The following is a 23,752-nucleotide window of genomic DNA, read 5'->3' as shown; positions in this document are numbered from 1 at the left end:
CTTCCTACTACTCTTCCTAAGTAGGCAGCAAGTTAAGAGTTAAGACTTTAGTTCAATATCCCTATAGGCACGATGAAATTACTTCATTTGGTGAGCTAAAAGTGATTACATTGCTAAGTAGCATTTTGCAGGATTTCACCTATATAATTCAAAACATAACGACATATAGAAAAAATTCTAAGATCTGGGACAAGAGATTATGGAGAAAAATAAAGATGTAATTTATCTGATAAAAACAGCACTAAGGATAGAAACTATTTTTATAAAACTGATATTATGTTGGTATTAATATGAAACAAATTGTTCCTAGAAAAGTTGTAGTCCCTAGGAAAAACACTAAGAAATTAACAGGCAGTTAGAGAAATAACTAGAAAATATCTACTCAACACAAAAAGAAGAAAGTAAAAAAGGAAAAGAAAAATAAAAATTACACATAAAAGTATAAAAATTAGGATCATATAAAATATAGAGCAAAATGGCAGTCAAATATTTTGTATCATCCTTAATTATATGCATATGATTTAATTATTCCAATTAAAAGGTGGGTATTAGAAGAAAGGGTGAAAATACAGTACAACTATGTACTATATAAAATAAATACATTTTTGATTGAAAGGTACAAATTGGCTGAAGATAGAAAGAAAAATACATGCCATGCAGGCAATAATAGAAGAAAGACAGACATACATTCCCCCCCCACACACACACACATACACACAAAGGGTTAAAATAGAGTTACTTTATATCAGGGTAACAATGTCCCAGTATTATACACCAAAGACTAATGAATAAATAGCTCAGTGCCAGATATGAGTTGCGTCCTTTAGAGTTGTTGTCCAGGGATGTCCTATAGACCCCAAACAGTAGACGCTCTTTCCACTGCTCTGGGTTATCCTCCAGAATTTGATTGTAAGACCATATTACTGAAGATACCACATACTTGAGTCATACATGGAGAAATCAAGCTGGTAGTGACCTGGAAGCTTCATCCCTACTTGGGAGCTTTCATAGTGCTAGAAGGTACTATGCATGCTATTAGAGGAGAAAAGTAATAATCATACTCAGATATGAACCCTTTGGGCTATAATAATAACTGGCCTGGCAAGACATGCTCATTGGTTCAATAATGGCACAAGCATCATGGGAGTAATCAACCACCTTCTGATTGGATCTAAGTCCAACTACACAGGATGAAACACACACTTGGCATCATTATCAGGCTAAGAACCTCTGGCTAAACAAATCATAGGCTCCAGGGTAGAAACTACCTCTTTTATGTTTCTAAATGGTCATAGTATTAAACTGACTCTTAAATACTCACTGTTACAATCATAGATTATTGCATAGAAAAATGTTGGCAGAAGGGTTGTAAGAATCAGAGTGTTAGGAAAACTGCTAGGAGATAGCCTTTCCTAGAAATCGCAGAGAAGCTATTCTATTATACCTTAACATGGCTACCTAAATAAGACCTGAACAAGAACAACACCAATAGAGATCTAACGGGAAGCAGAAAATCTTTTTTTTCTCCTTTTTTTTTGCATTAAGAGATTTTCTATTCATTTTATATACCAACCACAGATTCCCCTGTCCTCCCTCCTCCCACCCCCAGCCTTCCTCCTAACCCACCCCCCATTCCTACCTCCTCCAAGTCAAGGTCTCCCATGGGGAGTCAGCAGAGCCTGGTACATTCAGTTGAGGCAGGTCCAAGCCCCTCCTCCTTGCACCAAGGTTGCACAAAGTGTCCCACCATAGGCACTAGGCTCCAGAAAGCTGGCTCATGTACTAGGGATAGATCCCATTCCCACTGCTTGGGAGCACCCTAAACAGTTCAAGCTAAACAACTGTCTTGCTTATCCAGAGGGCCTAGTCCAGTACCATGGACGCTCCTCAGCTATTGGTCTACAGATCATGTGTCTCCACTAATTTGGACAGTTGTCTCTGTACTTTTTCCAATCATGGTCTTAATATCTCTTGCTTATAGAATCCCTCCTCTCTCTCATTGATTGGACTCCTGGAGCTCTGTCTGGGACCTGGCTGTGGATCTCTGGATCTGCTTCCATCAGTCACTGGATGAGGGTTCTATGATGACAGTTAGGGTATTCAGGCAAGCGATCACCAGAGTAGGTCAGCTCAGGCACCCTCTCGACCATTGTCAGTAGTCTATCATGGAGTCATCTTTGTGGACTCCCAGGAACCTCCTTAGAACTCTGAAGCAGAAAAATCTAACAGGGCCCCATGCTTATACAACAATCTACAGGAAATTAAGGACTGTCGCGAGAAGGAGAATTGGTCTTCAGGGATGAGCCCTATAATTGGAAAGAGAAGGAGGGATTGATGTAATTATATTTAATTAAAAAACAATCAAATTAGGAAAGAAAAATGTTACTGGAGACAAAGGATAAAAAAGAGTGATAAAAGATGGAATTTATTATGTGTTTGTAACAATAGCATGAAACAAATGTGTATAGAACTATAGGACAAAATAGACACTAATGGTAATGGTAATAGTTTGGACTTCATAAATCTACCTTCAATAATGAACAGAAGAAATAAACTAAAGGTAAAATAAATAGAATTGAAAAGCACAATTAGTCAAAACTAACCCCCCCCCAAAAAAAACATGTTAACTTCTGTACCTAACATTAATAACACAGTTTTCTTAAGTGCATATAGAACATTCTTAAATATCAATAATAGGCCATAAAATAAGTCTCATTATATTTAAATGGATGGGAATAATAAAAAGAGTATTTTTCTATAAAAATGTAATGAAAGTAGAAATCATAACGTATTTTTGATGAAATCAGAAATAAGTGTAAATTTAAGAAAATAATGTTTCTAAATCATATGCTTGAAGAAATCATGACAAAATTGAACAAATTTTAAATTAATATTTGGGCTGAAGAGAGCTTAGCCAGTAAAATGTTTGCCTTGCAAGCATGAGGACCTGAATTTCATTTGTGGTACCCTGATAAAAAAGAGATCCAGACATGGTGAGGCACAATTTTAAGCCTAGTGCTGAGTGGACAGACACAGGAGGATAACTGGGGCTCAGTGGTTAGCTACACTAGACTATTTTGTAGTCTAGGTCAATGAGAGACTCTGCCTCAAAAAATAAATGGTGTGTAAAGTATCAGAAGCACAACATCTGAGATTTTCCTTCCGCCTCCTCCATATGCATACATGTATATACTGAAAGACAGACAGAAGGACACACACACCCGTACACACACACACACTTTTATTCTACAATCATGAACACACACACAAGAAAGTACAATATATGAAAAATTATGAAATGTGGTTAAGGTCATCAGGTAAATTCAGATTAAAACTGCTTTAAGATTATGTCTTATACCGATCATAATGTTCATAATCCAGAAGGCAAATGAAAAAAGGCTGGTATGGGTTGGGGAAAAGGGAAACCTTTATACTATTGGTGGGAATGTAAGCTGGTATAGCCACTTTGAAAATCAGTCTTAATGTTCCTCCAAACTAGAAGTAGAATAAACATGTGACCCATGTATACCACTCCTTGGTATATACTCAAAGGACTTTATAGGGTACCACAGAGATGCTAACACATTCATGTTCATTGTTGCTCTATTCACAATAGCTTGGAGATGGAGTGAACCTAGATGTCTATCCACTGACAGATGATGTTTGGTCTATGCAGTCTTTCTATAAGCCAAATCCACTAGAACAAAACCAATCTAATAAAATATATTTTTCAAGACATGGTGTTTTTCCACATGCCAAATAATTCATTGAAACATTTTCCTTCACTAAACTTACTAGATGGTTTTAGGCAGAGAAACTGCGAAATCAGGAAATTGCAAAAAGATTGTCATCTTATCTCTTTCTAAATATATGTTGGATCTACATAGAAATACATGTTCAGAAAGAATTTGGCATGCATTTTTGACAGAAGATGAGCTTGAAGAAATGGGATGAGCATTTATATTATTTTGTTTTCATGTGTGACAACTGTGGAATGAAAGAGGAAGGGTAGAAAAGGAGTTAGGCTATCACAAATTCCCAAGAAGTGTTTGGTAGGATTTTAGGAAGATGTTGAACTAATACTACCTGTCATCACAAAGGTTGCATCTTTTGTCAGAATGATCCCACACTGAGGATTCATACTGTGTTTAGTCAATGTCTGGAAGCAGATCAAAGGAAATATCTTTGTATTCCCATAAATATGGTGGTTGATCCAGTGTACAAGAATAGAAGCTGCTCAACCATTATGTCTCCTATAAAAGCAGCTCAAATCATTCATTGTCTAACTACCATTGCCCCCAAACTGCTTCTTGTTCTAAGTCCACATAGATTGTGAATGAGAGAGAGACAGAGACAGAGGACATGCAGAGACAGAGACAGAGAGACAGACAGAAAAACAGAGACAGAGAGGGAGATAATACAGTACATGAAAGGGTGACAGAGAAAGACAGGAGATGAGTAATAATAAAGTGGATCTGAAAATGCTGTAATGAAACACATTACTTTGTATGCTAATTAAAAATAAATTAAAAACTCTTTATATAATAGTGACAAGTTAGACCCTAGAGAATAACTAAATAACTCAAGGCTACATGCCTAGTTACTAGTGTAACTAGAGCTAATATCTAGGTCAATTGTTCTTTCTACTCTATAATTAGTTTACTTTTATGTCTAATTTTCATAGAAAATAAAATTTTTTGACACATTTAGTGCCACTCATTGAAAGTTGATTTTAACTCTTCCCCAAAAGGAATTTTTTAAAAAAATAAATAGACTTATAAAAAGTAATTTATGAGAAATGCCATCAAAATACTATGTTTGACTTAAAATTGCCTCCTACATCTGTGTATTGGAAGCATATCTGTATATCTTTCTGTGTAGGTTAATAAAAATACTTTATAAATAAGAGCACATTCCATAAATTCAATATATTTAATATTGTGTATTGGTGTGTAAGAAAGAGCAAGGGGCAGTAAAGTTTCTAAGGAGAGTAGTTCTAGTTAGTAAATGTGGTAAAGATCTTTTATTTGAATTAATAATGCAATGTAATACTAGCAGTAATTCTCAACTCAAACCTCTACAATAAGAAAAGGACTTACTATGTTGAGGTTCTGAACTCTTCCAGTCCTAAAAGCATATGAATGGGTACTTTTGACCCCAATGCATTTAACTTTTGAAGAGGCAATGGTATAAAGATGAGCCAAACAAGATTAACAGCTGATATTTTACATTTTGAGTGTCTTTTGGATTTAGACTTCTACATGATTAATATTTGGCCTCTTCTTCTCACTCTTGATTCAGCTCTTTGCTTGATTATCAAGTTTTTTTCTTTGCTGAAGGCAAAAGAATCCCTAAATGTATCTGCCTAATCTTAGGAGATCACGGGAGCAGTTATTTTAATGAAACATTTAAAGTTAATCTCATATTTTATTACTGAGTATAACCTATGCTGTATTAACAATTTTTAATTACTTAACAAAACAAAATTTTCTCATTTATATTAATTCAATGTAAGTCAGGTTACATGGAGGCTAAATCAATACAAAACCTTTGGCCTCCTCAGTTGATATAAAACAATCAAGGAAGTACTATAGTTTTCTCACTGAATGTGCTTTTATTTTGTTTTTCTTGGTTTTGGGGTGAAGTTGTTGTATTGGGTTTTTGTTTGTTTTTGTGAAATAACAAAGTTGGCTATGTAAGGAGAGGGTCTGGAAGGACTGGGGGCTGAGTATATGATCAAGATATATTTAAATTTAAAATTTGTTTTAAATAATAAAAATATAATAGAAAAGTAAACATGTATTGGTTCGATCTAGTCACCTGTAATAAATTATAAGAGGGATGAAAAAGTAATTGGGCTGATATCTGACTGTCTTTAAATATGTCCATTATAGTGATGTTATTTATGGCTTTCAGTATAGCTTTTTTTTTTTTTTTTTTTTTTTTGGTTTTTCGAGACAAGGTTTCTCTGTGTAGCTTTGCGCCTTTCCTGGAACTCACTTGGTAGCCCAGGCTGGCCTCGAACTCACAGAGATCCGCCTGGCTCTGCCTCCCAAGTGCTGGGATTAAAGGCGTGCGCCACCACCGCCCGGCTCAGTATAGCTTTTTTTATTTCTTATTACACATAGAACACACTCATTATCTGTCTGAAGAAGCTGATTCAAAAATCTGATGAAATTGCTCTGTCAAGCTAAGAACTGATGATTTTTGTGGTTCAAGGCTTTTAAGTGTGGTTTTCATGTGATTAAAAACAGCTATTACAGTATTTAAGTGCAAAATTCTTCACTGATATGTATGTTCACATTGCTGTGAAATAAACTTCCAGAAATATTTCATGCTTTAAATATCAAACAATGCCTCTTATTTTTTCTCCTCCTCCCAGTCCAGTGTACATTGCCTTATAATTTTACCAAATACTCCATATAAATGCAATCATACATTGTTTTATGTACCTGGCTTATATTCCACCTAATGTAATGGTCTTTATAACAATATGTCCTTCTTTTTGTTTTTATAATAGACAGTTTCATTATGTATCCCTAGAATTTGCTGTGTAGACCAGGCTGGCCTTGAACTCATAGAGATCCAGCTGCCTTAGTATTGCATCTAGTGTACGTACAACTTTTTGTTTGTCCACTAACTATAGCTAATAATACTTCTGAGAATAGAAGTATACAAATAAGTCTGCAAGTCCATGATTTCAATTATTTTGTGGATATATACCTAGATTTGGAACTTCTGTATCATATAGTAGTTCTATTTCTACTGTTTTTAGCAAACACATTATTGTTCATAAAAGTTGATGTACTATTGTGTAGTCACACCAACAGTTGATAAAAAGCTCCTGCTTTCCCATTTTCTCAGGAATACTTGTAATTTTTAAAATTTATTTCTTACTCTGGCTTTACTTTTATGTCCCTGATGACTGTTGACTTCAATGGATTTTTATGTATTTTTTGGTCATTTGCACTGTCTCCAATGATTTTCTGAGATTTTTAATTGAGTTGTTACTTTCTTTGCTATTGAATGGTATTCATTCCTTATCCATTATGGGTGTTGTCTCACTTCCTTTTCCTCTTGATGTAATAAAAATACCCCAAACATAAACAACTTAAAGGAGAAAGAGTTCATTTTGGTTCACTGTTCAAGGTTATATATAGTTCATCATGGCAAGTAAGTCACAGTGGCAGGGGCATGAAAGAACTTGTCACATTGAATCTGAACTCAAGAATCAAAGAGTAAGGATTAATTGTACTCAGCCTACTCTCTCATTTGCAATATAGTCCAGGATCCTGGGAACAGCTTGACCTTCAGTGGATGGGTCTTCCTACCTCAGCTAAGGAAATCAATGTTATCCCTCACAGAGACCCATTTCCTAGGTGTTTCTAGAGTCTATCAAATTGAGAACTACCAGTAGCTATCACAGATGTTTAACTTATCTAATATATGGTTTACAAATGTTTTCTCCTATTTTATAGGTTACATTTTCCTTATCCTGAATGAGATGCCATCTTATTATTGATTTGATTTGCATTTGTTGGACCATGATGTTAATTACATTGTCATATACTTGTAGACACTTCTTTGAAGAAATATCTGTTCAATTACTTTGCCATTTTAATTGAATTGTGTTTGTTTTTGAGTTGGAATGTTTTTATATATGCTGAATATTAACATTTTTTATCAGATTTGTGATTTTAAATATAGTTTACCTGATTCTGTAGATGTATTTTTACTCTGTAGATTGTTTTCTTTCCTGTACAGAAATGTTTTAGTTTGATTTAACCCTATTTGTTTATTTTTATTTAATTTTTTAATTTTTTTTTGCTTTTGTTGCCTATTTGTTTGCTGTTAGTTCCATGCAATCATTGCCAAGTTCAAGGTCATTAAGAGTTTCCTCAATTCTCTTCAAATAGTTTCATAGTTTCTGTCATATGTTTTAGTCTTGAATACACCTTGCGTTATTTTTTTCTGTATAAAGTAAGGCCTAACCTCAATCTTGTGCATGAGGATGTCATTTCTGTACTGAGTAAACTTGGAAGTTTTATTGAAGATAATCTGAATGTACATGCAAGTGTTTATTTGGGGTTCCTTTATTGGTTTACGTGTCTCTCATTGTGCCAATTTTTTTCTTTCTACATACTGTTTACACTTTTCTCTCAAGACTGATTATATACAGCAATATTTCTTTTTTTCAGAGTAATTTAGCATTCTCTTTATAGTGATAAGAGCTATTAAGTGAAGCAAATTCTATCTTAGACTTATTCTTTCATTCACAAATGACCTCTCAATGGTTTTGCCTACAGCTTTCAATAGCTTGAAATTCTGTTACTCATCAATATGGTAAAGACTGTTCTTTAGTATGAAATACATCTTGCCAATTATTTGAAAGTAAGGATTATTAAATAAAAATTTATATTATTCACACTACATTTGTCTTCATCAAAGCCATAAGATATCTTAATTTTAAGCTTACAATCTTTTTTCCTGTTACCAATCCTTATCATGTAGTAGCACTTTCCCAGATGGCTGAGTAACTACAAATTACCTCAAAAGTTCTATATACGGAAACTAAAATCTGCAAAAGGGTAATGTCTATTAAAAATTCCATGAATGTGTCTAAATTGTTTACAATCTTATTTACCACTATGTTGTCATACTATGTGTGCTTTAGCTTCTTGGGATTTATTTCCCAGTTAATATGCTGAAAAATAAAGTCCAAACATAATAAGAAGAGTAATCAGACATACATGTCTTCAAATTCTATTACCAAATAAAATGGCTTGTTTGGATTCATTCTTATTAGTTCACCATAGAAAAATAGATTACAATCATAGAATATTATAGCTAGAATGAAAGTGATTATTTACCACAATTGCTGACAATTGCTAGTCATGATGTCACATGACTATAACATCAGTATCAAGGAGGCTGAGGATGGATGATTTTGGTGATATTTTATTTGTACTGAAATGTGAGTTTAATTGTATGTTAATAAATAAAGTTGCCCGGGGGTCAGAGCTATTAGAGCCATAGCGAAAGCTGGGCGGTGGTGGTGAACGCCTTTAATCCCAACACTTGGTAAGCAGAGCTAGGTAGATCTCTGTGTGGTCAAGGATACAGCCAGCATTGGAGACACATGCCTTTAATCTCAATACCAACCATAGAAGACCTGGAGGTCTGTACAGGCAGGCGGTGACGAGGCAGTCATGTGGTTGGGTTCACAACCAATGAGAAGGCAGAACAGAAAGTCTATATAAAGACAAACAGACAGGAAGTAGGTCTCCTTCAGAGAGGTCTCTTGGCTGAAGAAGCTAGCTGCAGCAGGCAGGTAAGGCTCTTAGCTCTGATCTCTTGGCTTTCTTCTTTGCATTGGTTCTGTGTTTCTTATTTAATAAGACGGTTGGTTACATCTACAGATGATTGTGAGCTCAGGGCTAGTCTGAGTGAGTTTCAAATCAGGTTGAAAGTAACCAGGCAGTCATTAGTAGGCTTAGAGGACACTGAGGATGGACAGCTCCCTCATAATTAGCTTTGGTTTCACCTATTGTTTCCCCAGTAGCACTAGAAAGGGGAACACCATAATTGTCCTTTCTTAGTATTTAAAATACCATATGAGTAGGTGGACATATCTGAGCCTCAAAAGAGGAAGCTACTTCCTGGATATAGACACAACATTCTGAGCTGCCCCAAACATTCTATACTATTGACCCTTTCCTTAAGAGTTAATTCTAATGTGTTTGTCAGTTATTTGGCCAGAAGATCACCCCTTAGAATTGTTAATTCACCTTACTTTAAGATTTTCTAAGGCTATGGGAGCAATGCTTAGCTCCTGGCTGAGATAATATACTTACATGCCCCTCCCCAAGAAGCAACTCCCTTACACTTGTTTACAGATCTTTACAGCTAAGCTTGACCACTTTCATGAGTTCTAATGCAAAAGCATAACTTTTCCCTTTATCTCTTCTTTGGACACAGGCCCAAATCCTATGTATTTTTGCCCTGACATTGAGCATTATCAATTTATCTCTGAAGACTTGCCTCAACCCCACCCCCAGCACTATGCAGCTGTTTGCTAACCTCCATTGCTCAACAAGCCTATTTTTTTGAACCCTAACTCACAAGACATGACTTTCCCCCTTTCTCTTATCCATCTAACCTCCTCTTAGAAGCTGGCAAGATTTACAGCTTGTCTGCTCTGTTGCTCTTCTCCCAAAGTCTAATAAAATGGTCTTTGGTCTTTCTTCTGAGTCCATTTAAAAAATTATTAATCAATGAGATTGAGAACCCACAAAAGAGAAACATAAATAGGGATCAAGCATGAGCTACATAGTAGAAGCCAGTCTAAAACAAAACAAACAAAAAACAGTGAACAAAATACAGGAAAGGGGTGAGAAAGAAATAATAAACAAAATAAGAAAAAAACCAACTATCTTTAATTTCTAACTGAGAAGATTAAGGATTAGAGAATTTTGATGACTTTTCAGTTGTTTATTCATGCTGAATTGGCTATAACACCCAGATCTTCTCATTCTTAATATATTACTTTTCCAACAGTTCAACCAGGAGACTGATTTTCTTAATCTAGTTTTGCCTAGAGATTCTGACTTAAATACTTTTTTTTTTCTTTTTTTGGTTTTTCGAGACAAGGTTTCTCTGTGTAGCTTTGTGCCTTTCCTGGAACTCACTTGGTAGCCCAGGCTGGCCTTGAACTCACAGAGATCCGCCTGGCTCTGCCTCCCAAGTGCTGGGATTAAAGGCGTGCGCCACCACCGCCCGGCTCTGACTTAAATACTTTAGACAACTTAGGATACTTTTTTTTTCACTGTGACAACCAACATGTTTTCAAAGTCAATAAAGTACTTTTTTTTATGTCAGTGCAACCAAAATAACACTATGAAAAGGTTAACAGTATTACAGTTTGTCATTCTGCTGTTTTGTCTTTAAGTAAGTAGGAGAGCCTGTGGGAGCAACAAGGGGTAATAAAGGTTAATCACTGGGAGCTTAAGGGTGCTTATGCTTAATTGGTGGGCGATTAAAGATGCTCAAGGTTAATAGCTGTGTTTTCAAAGCTAGTAATTCCTTTCATACAAGCTCCCTCCTGTGGGAATTGCCAAACCTATCAGTCAGTTCTAGCCACTAGCCAAAAGGATGGCAAATTCAGGAGCCTAACCCTAAGTAGATTTGTGGATGAAGTAGATTGTGTTAGCCCTAGAGATAATTTTAAAAAAATAGTAATCTTCAAAAGAGTTTATCCTTTTCTAGTTTCCCGTCCACATGGATTTAGTTTTGTCTTATAGAAGAAACTCCACATGTGACATTTTCTAAGGGCCATGAAACCAATAATATTTAAAAGTGATAAAAATCAACTCAGTGCTTTTTAGAGGCTTCTTTCTGAGTTTAAAAACTAGATCATTTGGTGAGGCATTTTAAAGATGCTGTAGTTTGACTCTACAATGTCTTCAATCACAAGTGTGTTATAGGGAAAGTTCCAAGTTTGGTCTTGTTAGATTGTAATGAAAATATTAAGAGGTGAGATAGGAAACAGTGAAATGCCTTCTAGTAATTGTAAGCACAAGAGATATGTGAGGTCTGGATAAATGTCTTCATCTTTCTGTTTGTCTACCAGCTACAAGGTGAGCATTTGTGTTCCATCAGTTTTTTTTATTTATTTTATTTTACCATTGTCTTCTGCTTCACCATAGCCACCAAAGCAATGAGGTTGATTGAGCATGGCTGGACTCTCTAGAGCTATGAGCTAAAATAAACTTTTTATCTTTGTAAGTTTACTTATCTCTGGTATTTGCTACAATAATTGAAAGTTGACATATGACACTGAGAAGCAGAGTGGTTGTAGTGGTATATTACACAGTGCAGAGAAAGCTTTATAGTTGCCTGATAGGAGTTCATCAAAGTTTAGAGGAGTAGATCGAAAAAGCCTAGATTACTGTAAGATAGTTTAACAAGCAAGTATGTTAAGGTCTTTGAAATTCAGAACTGTGATAGGAATGGATACAATAAGTACTACTAATAATGTCGCCATTGGAAAAGAGAACTGCGTTGGAAATTAGACTTGTGACCATGTTTTTTTATCCACCATGGCAAAGAATTTGCAAGCACTTTGTCCAAGGCCCAAGACTTTACATGAGGCTGAGCTTCAAGATGACAGACAAGTATACCTGGTGCAGCCCAACACAGCATTTAGGCAGCTGAACAGGTATTATGGGTGGCTTTTAGCCAAATTTTCAAAAGCAAGTGAGGAGTAAAGAACAGAACAGGTAACTTGTTATAGTTTGACTAAAAGGGAAATGGGAGCAATGGGGCAGACTAGAAAGGTACACTTGCTAAGGAGAATTTCTCCCATAGTAAAATGTAAGCTGGGTATGGTGGTGTACACTGAGGAAAGAAGTTCATAAATTCTAAGCCAGTCTGGGTTAACATGGCAAGTTTGACACTATTCTTCCCTATGTATGGAGACTATATCTCAAAAAATGAGTGCTAAGTGCTTTGCACTATAATGTAGCACAAATCTTAAAAGGTCTTACTAATAAAAACAAACCAGGAGGAGCCAGGTATTGGGGAGAATTCTGAAAGATCAGAGAAATAGAACAAGGCACAGCCAACCTCACCTCGCCAATTCCTCAGCTGATCTTGTTTCCTCAAACTGAGAGACTCTGTTTCCTCATCCGAATGAATCTCAGCTGAACTGCTGCTAAAAAGCCTATAAGCTTAACAGACTCTAGTTCCTGGTCCTCACGCCTTATATACCTTTCTCCTTCCTGCCATCCCTTCATGGGATTAAAGGCATGTGTCACCGTACCTGGCTGTTTCCAGTGTGACTTTGAACTCACAGAGATCCGGATGGATGTCTGCCTCCAGAATGTTAGGATTAAAGGCATGTGTGCCACTATTTTCTGGCCTCTATGTCTATCTAGTGGCTGTTCTGTTCTCTGACCCCTGATAAGTTTATTAGGGTGCACTATATATTAGGGGACACAATATCACCAGAATGTGACAATTGGAAATAATCCTTGAAGGCATTTTAGGAATTAATATCTGTCTACTTAAGATAGGCCCAAAGGTGAAAAAGAGGAAAGTTTAGAGAAGACTTTATAAGTTGCAGTCTTTTGAAATGATTTGGAATGTCCTGTATATTTAAAGCTGATGAAGATCTGTTGCTAGCTAGGGATTTAGAGACCCTTTGCCTACGGATCAAGAAGGTCCAGGAATAGCTCATACTAGTAGTGTACATAAGGATTGCCTACCTGATACTATTGATGAATACAGGAGATTGAAGTTTTAAGGTTGGGAATCCTAAAAATGAGCAGTTTTGACTATTGTTCTTGGCTAGAGGCTGAAATTTTTCTTGATTTTGTCATAGTTCTTTTCCCTTAAATTAGTACCCTGCCTGGAAACTACACACAAGGATATGATCAAAACTAAGAGGCACCTGGACACCTTGTAGATGGGCTACCTTGTGAAATAGTTTCCGACCCGAGTCCTATAAAATGCCTCTAGGGTCTCTGTTGTATCCCATTTCTGGGCACCCATTCCTGCTATACAGGGGCTCTGCTTTCTTTCTTTTAAGCCCCCATTTGTAACCCCAAAATCAAGCCTCTTTCTGAAATATGTCCTTCCATTGTCTGTGAATTCCATTCTACTTTTCAAATTTTCAGAACAAGAACTTGGAAGTCATTGGCAAGGGGTGGCTTCAGTATCTACTCATCTTCCAGGAACCTAGTCCTATGACCTATAGCCTACTGGTGGCTAGACAGCCTTTATCATCTTCAAGGACACCCCACTACTCTGAATCACTGTTAATATTTATGAAGACATGCAGAACACAAGAATGACAAGGTCATGAAGATATCTACTGAGTTTGCAAGGGAAAGTTTGGGAGACCAGGCAATGAACTCTAGGGTCAGAATTCTTGCAAACAGCACCTGACATGGCAAATTCATGGAGCTGTGAAAATGAAGCTAAAACTGCAATGGAGACCCTAGAAAATCAGAAATGCAGGGATGTGGAACACCTGCAAAGAACAATCTAAGTAGCATGCAAAACTGTCCAAGGAAAGAAGGCATGTTGGTCCCAGTTAGCAAAGAAACGGGAGTTGGACTGACTGCCTGATCCTTTTGGAGCCCACATCCCTCCAAAATGTGTTGCAGATGCCAAAAGTATTGATCTTGGATTTAGTGTTTGCCCTGATGAATTTTAGTTTTGCTTTGTTCTTTTCCTCCATTGCTTCCTTATTTCTTTCTTTTGGAAACAAGGCAGTTTTCCACATGCCACTGTATCTTGCACGTATGTAATTTTTCTTCTAAATTTTACTGGAGATTTTGGATATGGGCTTTTGAGCAATTTGAAACAGTTAAGACTTTGATGACTGGGAAACTGATGCACTTTGTATTATGAAATGGGCGTGGCCTTTGTTCCCCAGGAAGAGAAAGCTATAATTTGCATCTGGATTGTCTCCCAAAGTATCATATGTTAAGGTATTATTCCATTGCTTGACACTGCTGGGAAGTAGCAGCAATATGATAAAGCAGAGTCCATATTATGAAGCTTTCCAGTCATTGGGAGATATGATACTCCCAAGCAAGTGTGTGATGCTGATGATTTTCTCTCTTTTCATTTCCTGGCCATGGAGTGCACATTTTTATTCTACTATGTGCTGCTTACTATATTATACTTCCTTATAACTGAGCTAGTCAGTGATGGATTATAGCTCAGAAGCTAGAAGTGAAAATCCCTTTTTTCATTTCATCAGTTGATTTATCTTGGCTACTTATTATACTAATGGAAAGCTGTTTACATGCAAGATGAGTCATGCAATCAAAACTGATTTTCTAGTTTTGATGAAATATTAGATATTAAATAGTGACTATCACATAATCAATATACAGGGTAAAAAGTTTTGATAACTATATACCTTGGAAGGGCCCTTAAAGACTACACTTGCATTTCAGATGGTGAATTGAAGAACCAGAGGTCTAGAGAGACTGATTGGTCTGCTCAGTTGTCACCTACTCCAACTAAATCCAGGACCTGATAATTTTCTGCCTGGTAACCATTTAGTCACAGATAAACTATACCTTTTCCTGAACTAAATATTACAATGTAAATATAGCGTATATATGTATATAATATATGTGTATACACATATATATCTGAGATAATTTAGGGTAAGTCTAGAAATTCAGGATATATTCATTACATAAGTTTAGTTTTTTAAGTCTACAAATAAAACTTTGAACTGAAAACAAGTGTAATTTATATCAGAACTGAAGAGATTTCACCCATGCTGAAATTTTCTCATAAATGACAAAACATTTTAAATTTCATGTTTGACAATAATCAACTATCTTTCTCACTGAACCCTGATTACTTTGGTTGCTATTTCTTACTAATGAGTCATTCCTAATAAATCTTTCTAGAGAAATCAGACATTAATATTTTCACCAACTGTTGCATAGATAGGGATAGAAATTATTTATAATACTCATTGACAAATTTTGAAAATTTCATCACTGAATGTAAGCTGGAGAAGTGGTTGTGATTGTCATTTATCTCCTTTTGCCAATAATAATCTGTTCTTGCATTAAATGAAGATAGATTCTAAAGATTGATTTATTTAAAATCACTCAGTGGGGAAATTCATTCCCACATCCTAATCCCCTCCTTTTAATATCATTACCTTGTTGCACATTGTGCAAGAGAAAGAGAAAATGCATAATGCATTCCTAATGCAGTATTTAGGAACATTTAATTAAGTGGAAATAGATTTGTTGTTTTATTTTACTATCTGGAACGTTTAAGCAATGTGAAATTTATACAAAATATGAAATTGGTAGCAGGTCCCAGAGAGGTCTTTTGGTAAATCCTGTTAGCAGCTGTTGACAGGATACTTCACGAGAAGTTTAGGGTTCTTAGAATACTGATGTGTGGCTAAGCGTTTCCAAGAGATTGAAGTCATGACTTACAGGTAAGCTTCCAAAGTGATTTTTATAATTAAGTAGGAAATTAAAACATTAAAAAAAAAACAGAGGTGCTATTTAAAAACCCAAGCCCATTAGTTTTTGGTTAATTGTGATGCAATAATGATTGCGGTGAGCAATTTCCCCTTTAAGAATCTTAGCAGTCTTGCTCAGTCCTCAGATTTGTCCATGAAGGAATAATTATCACCACTCACAAGCCAGTGAAGAATCAGAAACCACGAAATAGCTTTGGATTTCAAGCTATTGGATTTTTTTCTTCCTTTGATTGCCTGATTGTTTGACTTGCACTTGAGTAGCACTCATTCATTTCTTTAAGAAGCTCATTGAGAAAAGATAGCCTTTTAGACTTTAAAGATTCGTCACAGAGAAATTCAAGATTGAAGGAGAGTATTCTTTTCTGCTGAAAATGTGATTTTTATGTGCTATTCCTAGTCAGTTTATTGCAATGATTTTTTTGTCTGCTATTCCGAGTCAATTTATTGTAATGTTTAGTTAAAAATCATGTAAAAATTGGCAGTAATTTATCATATGATTTTGAAAGTTAAGTTTGTTTTTTTGTTGCTCCAAAGATTTGAAATAGAATTAGAGAAAGAGAGGCAGAGAAAATTGTAGTTTGATTCAATAGAGAGTTATAATATATGATGATTAGAAGTGACAACAACGGAATAGGATAATATTTTAATTCTTTAAAAATCTAATTATTCATTTTTGCCTTTTCCAGTTTCATACATACATATAAAGAATTTTAGTTGTTTTCATCCTCCATTTTCTTTTCTCCTCCTTCTCCCACTGAGATTACTCTTTCTTCTCTACAAGTTCTCCTCCTACTTTTACGATCTTTTATATGTGTCTGCTCCACTACATTTAATTAGGACTGCTTCTATGGGCACAGATGGGAGATTATTTAGTGGAACATGGATGACCAACTTATTATGGTTATACCAGTAAGAGTATGGGCATCTGTGTTTGCAGGTGTGTGTGCCTATGCACATGTTAGGCCAGAAGAGGTGTTGAGTATCCATATTAGAAGAGCCTCATGCCCCTAATGCTTCATCAAATCTTATTCTTAATTCATTTTATTGAAAGATGTTGCTATATTGAATAATTGATATACATAAATTAGAAGTTGTGTCATCAAAAACAAGCTTATAAACATATTCACCTTAAAATTTTCCTTCTCCCTTTATTTTTAATTTTTCTCTTATGATCAGATTACCTAACAACAAATTTTAAGAATACAGTATCAACAAATTTTAATAATAAAATGCAGTATTATTATGTATCATATATCTGAATTATTTTAATAATATTTAAGATATATAATAATGATTTTATAGATATGTTTATTTTTAGTATTTTGACTTGTATCTGAGGTTTTGAAGTGACTTATGTGCACCATTAGGGCTTTGCCATATTACACAATTTTTTTTTTTCGAGACAGGGTTTCTCTGTGTAGCTTTGCGCCTTTCCTGCATCTCTCTCTGTAGACCAGGCTGGCCTCAAACTCACAAAGATCCACCTGGCTCTGCCTCCCGAGTGCTGGGATTAAAGGCATGCACCACCACTGCCCAGCCTATTATACAATTTTTTAGAAAGTTTTCTGGTGACCTTTATTTTTCAGTATGTTTTTCTATTGTTATTAAATATCTTTTTATTCAACTTAAAGCACTATTTTTTAACACTTCTCCTAAAGCAGGTATCATGGTGACAAATTCCTCCGATTTTGCTTATTTTTCAGTGCAGCTTTGCCTTATCTTGCAGTTTTTCATTGAATCTTATATATATATACAAAAAATGGCTTTATTCGTGATGAATGTGAGTGAGGGCTTGGAAGAGCCTACCACTGAGTGTAATGGGGGTTAGTTTGTAATAACCTATTTTACCAGAAAAAAAATACATTCCTCTTCTGGTCTACTATGCTTTGGATATGACTTGGATGCATCCCCTGAAGGTTCATGTCCTGAAAGACATGGTCTTGGAAAACCCAGTGTTGCAGTGCTAATATGGTGAAACTTTTAAGATCTAAGAACTAGTGAGAGTTGGTTAGGTCATTAGCTGCATCATCTTGGAGAGCATTAATTTAGCACTCAGACTAGTTCCCAAAGGTTGAGATCTGTGGCTGACTCTCTCTGGCTTTCTGTCTCACTATGTGATATTTTCCATGAGTACTCCTATCATTGCGATGCTGTCTCAAGGCTGAGCAGATAGGGGAACCTATTTTGAAATTTCAGCCTCTAAAAGTGTGACTTAATAAATATCTCTCTTTATAAAGTCTCCAGCTTCAGGTGGTTTATGGTTTATCTTCCATTTCTTACTTATTTTATATGGTAATATAAAAATATTTTTCATAATTATTAGAAAAAGCAGCAATGAAGTTATGAATGTCATTTGACATAGGATGTGAGTGATACAAATAATTAGGAATGGTAAGCACACATTTCATCTAAAGCTACTATTCCGTCAAGCAGGAATATGAGTGCAGTTGATGCTAGATTTAAATTTTCAAGGCAACTAGAAACAGTATTTTGTATGATAGCTTCTGATTTAAAAATACTGGCAACTGATACAACAATATTTTTAAAACATTGTGTGGGCCCAATAGAAACCATCTGTGGGTCAGTTTGGTTTCAAGTTTTTCTTAGGCATGCTGAGTGAGTAAGCCATAGCCATTTTGAGGGCATGAGTTAGGAACACATCAGAGGAACTGGAAGCAAGCCATGCTAGTTCTAATCCCCCAGTTGATGATTTTGCTTCTCTCTTCATTCCTAAAGTCTGGGAACTCGTTGAAACATGCATTTGTCCTTGTAAGAGAGGAAAGAAAGAACATATTTTTGGAAAGGGAAAAGAAGTCTTGGGGAAAGTTCTAATTACTAATACTCACATCTATAATAATTGCTACTTGTTAAGTACTTACTGTGTTCCCAGGATCTCTCAGATCTTATTTATTCTCATGAGGAATTTATGGAGTAAATATAACACCTATTTGTTTTATCACTCTGTAGGCTCATGATTGTAGTGGGTAGCTGTTTCAGCTTTGACCTGGAAATACTACCCCCATTGAGGCTTCTGGTAACTGTCATGCCTACGAGGTGGGGCCGAGACAGGAGCCCTTAAGACCTGAGATCCAGATGTGCCTGCTCTCTTGGTTCCTGGATCCTGAACGCTGGAAGTAGACCGAACAGAGTTCTCCAGAGAACACCGCTGGACTGCACTACACCTTTCCTGGACCCTGTAACCTATCCCTTTACTTGTAAGTTACCACACAAAATAAACCACCCTTTTAACTATGTAGCGTTGCCTTAATACTCCCACCAATACATGATGAACTCATATCATTTTTTCCAGACATATAGGTTACTCAGCACACCACACACACACACACACACACACACACACACACACACACACACACACTAAAAGCTTATGAAAAGCTTTATTAGTTGTATAATAAAGGTTTTTGAGACTAGCAGGACAGGCTTGCTAAGCTGGTATGAAAGTGATTTCAAAGAGTGAAAGAAGGCTAGTTGGGGTTTTTTGCTATGGTTGGGGGTGGTGCTCACATATAGACAAAAGCTTACCCAAATTTAATCATTCACTGCTAACTAAAGTGTGGGTGTCATTTGCTTTCCAACCAGTTTTTCTGATATTGAGCACAAATAAAAGAGAACTAGGTACACTTAAAAATCTGTATTCACAAAAGTTAGAAAAAAAGAAGGAAACTAGAGGGAAGTCCCCAGGAGAGTAAATACATTCAACAGATAATTACTGGACAATTATATCACAATAAAAATTACGTATGGCTCTCAAGAAAAAATAGGCAGAAGGCAAAAATAAAAAAAAAATAGATATTGGTGGGAAGATGGCTTAGTGGAGAATATCCTTGCCTCCCAAGCATGAAGACTAAAAATGAGGTCCTCCGAACTCATAAAGGCCAGGCAAACATAGTGAGACACTTGTAATGGTGATTGAGAGACATAAACGAGAGAACTCTGCAAACAAGCTCCTCACTCAACTAATCTTATCCAGAAGCACCAAGTTCAGTGAAATATCCTCTCTTAGTAAATAAAGTAGAAAGTGATCAAGGAAGTCATACAATGCCAACCTCTGAACTCCACACACATGTGTTCTCACATACATGCAAAAATACTATCCCAGTTTCATTTATGGTACTATGATAGTGATAAAAATAAAAGCAACTTAGGGAGGAAAGTTATTTTCAGATTATAGTTTTAGGTTACAGTCCATCATTGTGGGGGAGTCAAGGCAGAAAATCAAGCAGTTAGTCACACCATATCAACAGTCAATAGTATTGATAAAGAAATACACACTGGACTATTTGCATATTTGCTTACTCTCAGCTAGTTTTTTCCTCTCTTATTATGTTTGAAAGCCCTGTCTTGGGAATGATGCTACACATAATGGACTGTGTCTTCTTATTTAAATTAACAATGAAGACAGTCCCTAGAGATAGACTGTAGTCTAGATAATTTCTCATTAAGACTCCCTGACCAGATCATTCCAGATTGTGTCAAGTTGACAGTTAATACCAACCAGCACTCATGCATACATACATACATGTGCCACAAAGACAAACACATCCACATGGGGGGAATAGAGTCAGTAAGTATCCTGAAATTTTGTAGATGAAAGTGCTTGGCCACCAGTAATTATACATTTTCCCGTTATGATATGGTAGAGTTAGGATTCATATCCAGTCAATTTGTCATGCACTGTTTATTGCAACAAAACTAGAGTTCGTAAATTGGCATCCTGACTTAGCAGGCAAAGGATTAGTTGCTTACATTAAACATTAGATTTTGCACACAAATGAATCTTATCTGAACTCTCTTTCTCCCATATATATGAGACACACAGAGAGGAAAAGACACTGTCCATTTAGATGGGGCACACAGAGTATCACTTGCCGTTTGAAATCAATGCTCTCTTAATAATCTTCAGAAAAATAATTGTAATGTGTCTTGACATGGATATCTTCAGGTTTATCTTATTTGAGATTTATCTTAAGTTTGTGCAATTAGAGTTAAATACCAGAGACTACATTGGAAGATTTAAAATAATAGTAGCAAAAGACTTTATGTGAAACAGTGAGCTGTGAAATACAGATGTAAGTTTTAAAATTAATATCTTTTTATTATTTCATACTTGCAAATAGTTACAACCCCCTTTGAGAAATATTTCAATTGAGATCATCTTAAAATATTTGATGAAGTATATCTTCAGTCCAACTTCATTGTGTCCTGTGTATAAATAGGGTCCCTTTGGTGACTATTTTGTTTCTATTATCAGTCCCTTCTCTTCTTGTGGGCCTGAACAATGTGCCTGAAGAAGTTTCCTCTTCAAGGATAAAATCAAGTGGATAGCAGAAAAAAGAACCCACATATTTCCTAGTATCTGCATGTGGTTTCAGACTAAATAATGTCCAAGCACCTAAATAACATGTATAGCTACCACTGAGCCCTTTACCTGTGCTCCTCTCTGCTGCTTCAACTTGACTCTATTCAAGTGCATCTTGTCTTTCTGCTTAATCAACAAATACTGACTGTGCTTCATTGTGATTCTTCTGGAAATTCCCTGCTGTGCTAGACATCAGGGACTCAAGCAGAGATCCTCTGGGGCTCTGAGGGAGATTCTTCAGGTTGCTCTGCTGTCAACAGTGAGTTGCTTTTCCTGCTGCTGGTGACACTTTGAGAAATGATATCATTTCTGCTGTTCTAAATTCTCTTTCTATTCTTACCTCAGCCCTGAACAACTGACAGTGAAAGAAGGAAGAATCAAGGCTATTTCTAAAGAATAGTTTATTTAACTAGATGGTAGCAGGACAGAAAAAGAGGTTGAAAGCTGCCGTAGAGATGGGCTAGCTATGGGAATAGGAGAGAAATTTCACACTGGGAATGCTATGCTTGCTGCAGCAAGTAGGTGAGTCTCAAACTCAGGATAGACATCTATGTTGTAGACATAGTGGGGTACATTCTACCGAGCAATCTACACTCTATGCAGCAGAGCTATATGATGTCTCACCAAACTGTAAACTATGCTTAAACCAGGTTAGTATTTTCATTATCCTGTAATTATATAAAAACAAAGTTATGTACCACAACTAGGGCTATATTTAGACCCCCAATTTACTACTTTCTCCAAGTAGTACAGAATCTACTATCTTTATGTCAATTCTAGAACACTCCATGTTCTTATAGGATTCTGTTTAGGCTAGGCACCCTCCTCTAAAAAAGATGACCAAGTCTTGTTTCTACTAAGTATTCACAGGAAACAGAAGGAAGCTCAATAACTTAGGGCCATTAATTCCCCTGGGAGAAATAATGGTATGAATTATTCAGCGTGTCACAAGAAGATCATAAATTATTTGAGTATTGTACAGTTTAACTATAGCTGAATCTAGAATTACTAAAGCAGCACAGTGAATAAGCCTAATGGTGCATAAATTGGAGGTTTGTCCCTTGCTATCTGGAGGGCTTCTGAGTCATGTACTAAGTTCAAAATTACTCTTCTCAAAACTATTTCATCTTCTTTCTATTCTTTTCAGAACAACCAGATTTCAGGAACAAACAAGGACAACTTAACCAAACCTTAAAGCTCAAGTGACAAGCCAGGTGTAGTATACATTTGTAATCCCAGTACATGGAGGTTCTGGTAAAAGTGGGAGAGCTGCTAAAAGTAGTAGTGAGTGCTGAGCCAGCAAGGCCCTGTCTCAAAGAAAACAACAACAACAACAATAAAATCAAACAACAATGACAGCACAGGTTTTATTTTACTTCCCTGCTAATGTTCTTCACCTTTGCATATTCATTGGAATAGCACAAAATAGAGCGCTTATACATTTACTATTCATAGTTATATTGTTAGAAATAAAACAAAACAAAAAATATTTTTTCACTGGGATCCACAGAAGTGTCCTCTTCGAGGGTTAAGGTTCTCCTACTACTAAACAGACATCTTCAAATTTTTTAGTAAAAGCTCCACACTTTAATTGTGCACTTGGACCTTGAAACTGTTTACCTATTGTCTGACAAAGTTTGATTTCCTACTCCCAACCTTATCCATAGACCTTCCTGTAAAAGTATTCAAGCCCAAAAGCCCGTGGAAAAGACTTGAAGAGTTTATATATGGTTTTTTGAGGCAGGGTTTCTCTGGCTGTCCTGGAACTCAATCTACAGACCAAGCTGGCCTTGAACTCACAGAGATCCACTTGCCTCTGCCTCCATGAGTGCTGATATTAAAGGTGTGTGCCACCACTGACTGGTGTATTTCAATATAATTTTTAATGAATGGAACTTTGCTGTTGGTAAGGTCATGGAAAAACAACTAGACGTTTTCTGCATTTTCTAATTGAGCTGCAGTGGGGATGGAGGTCACTGAGAATTCTGGGTAGGGATGGAGGTTGCTGAGGACCCAATTTTATGGAATCATTTTCTTAATTCTGGTTCTTTCCTCTTAAATGGCTTTAGCTTGTTTGTCAAGTTGACATATTCAGCACCGTCTCACTGTCTTTATATCTTTCTTTGGAGGCTGTGCTAGTGATTTATTTTCTTAGAGCCTTTATGGATGGGACTGTGTCCATGATCTCTTTCTCTATAGGTTTGTTGTTGGTTTAAAAAAAAAACTATTGATTTTTATAACTTGCTTCTGTATCCACCTACATGACTGAAATTGTTGATTGTTTCTAGAAGTTCTCTGGTGGAATTTGAGGAGGGCTCTGTGTATAATATATTATCTAC

Source organism: Peromyscus eremicus, chromosome X, assembly GCF_949786415.1.
Source record: "Peromyscus eremicus chromosome X, PerEre_H2_v1, whole genome shotgun sequence".
NCBI classification, from domain to species: Eukaryota; Metazoa; Chordata; class Mammalia; order Rodentia; family Cricetidae; genus Peromyscus; species Peromyscus eremicus.
The sequence above is the reverse complement of the archived record's forward strand: the minus strand, read 5'-3'. Positions refer to the sequence as shown.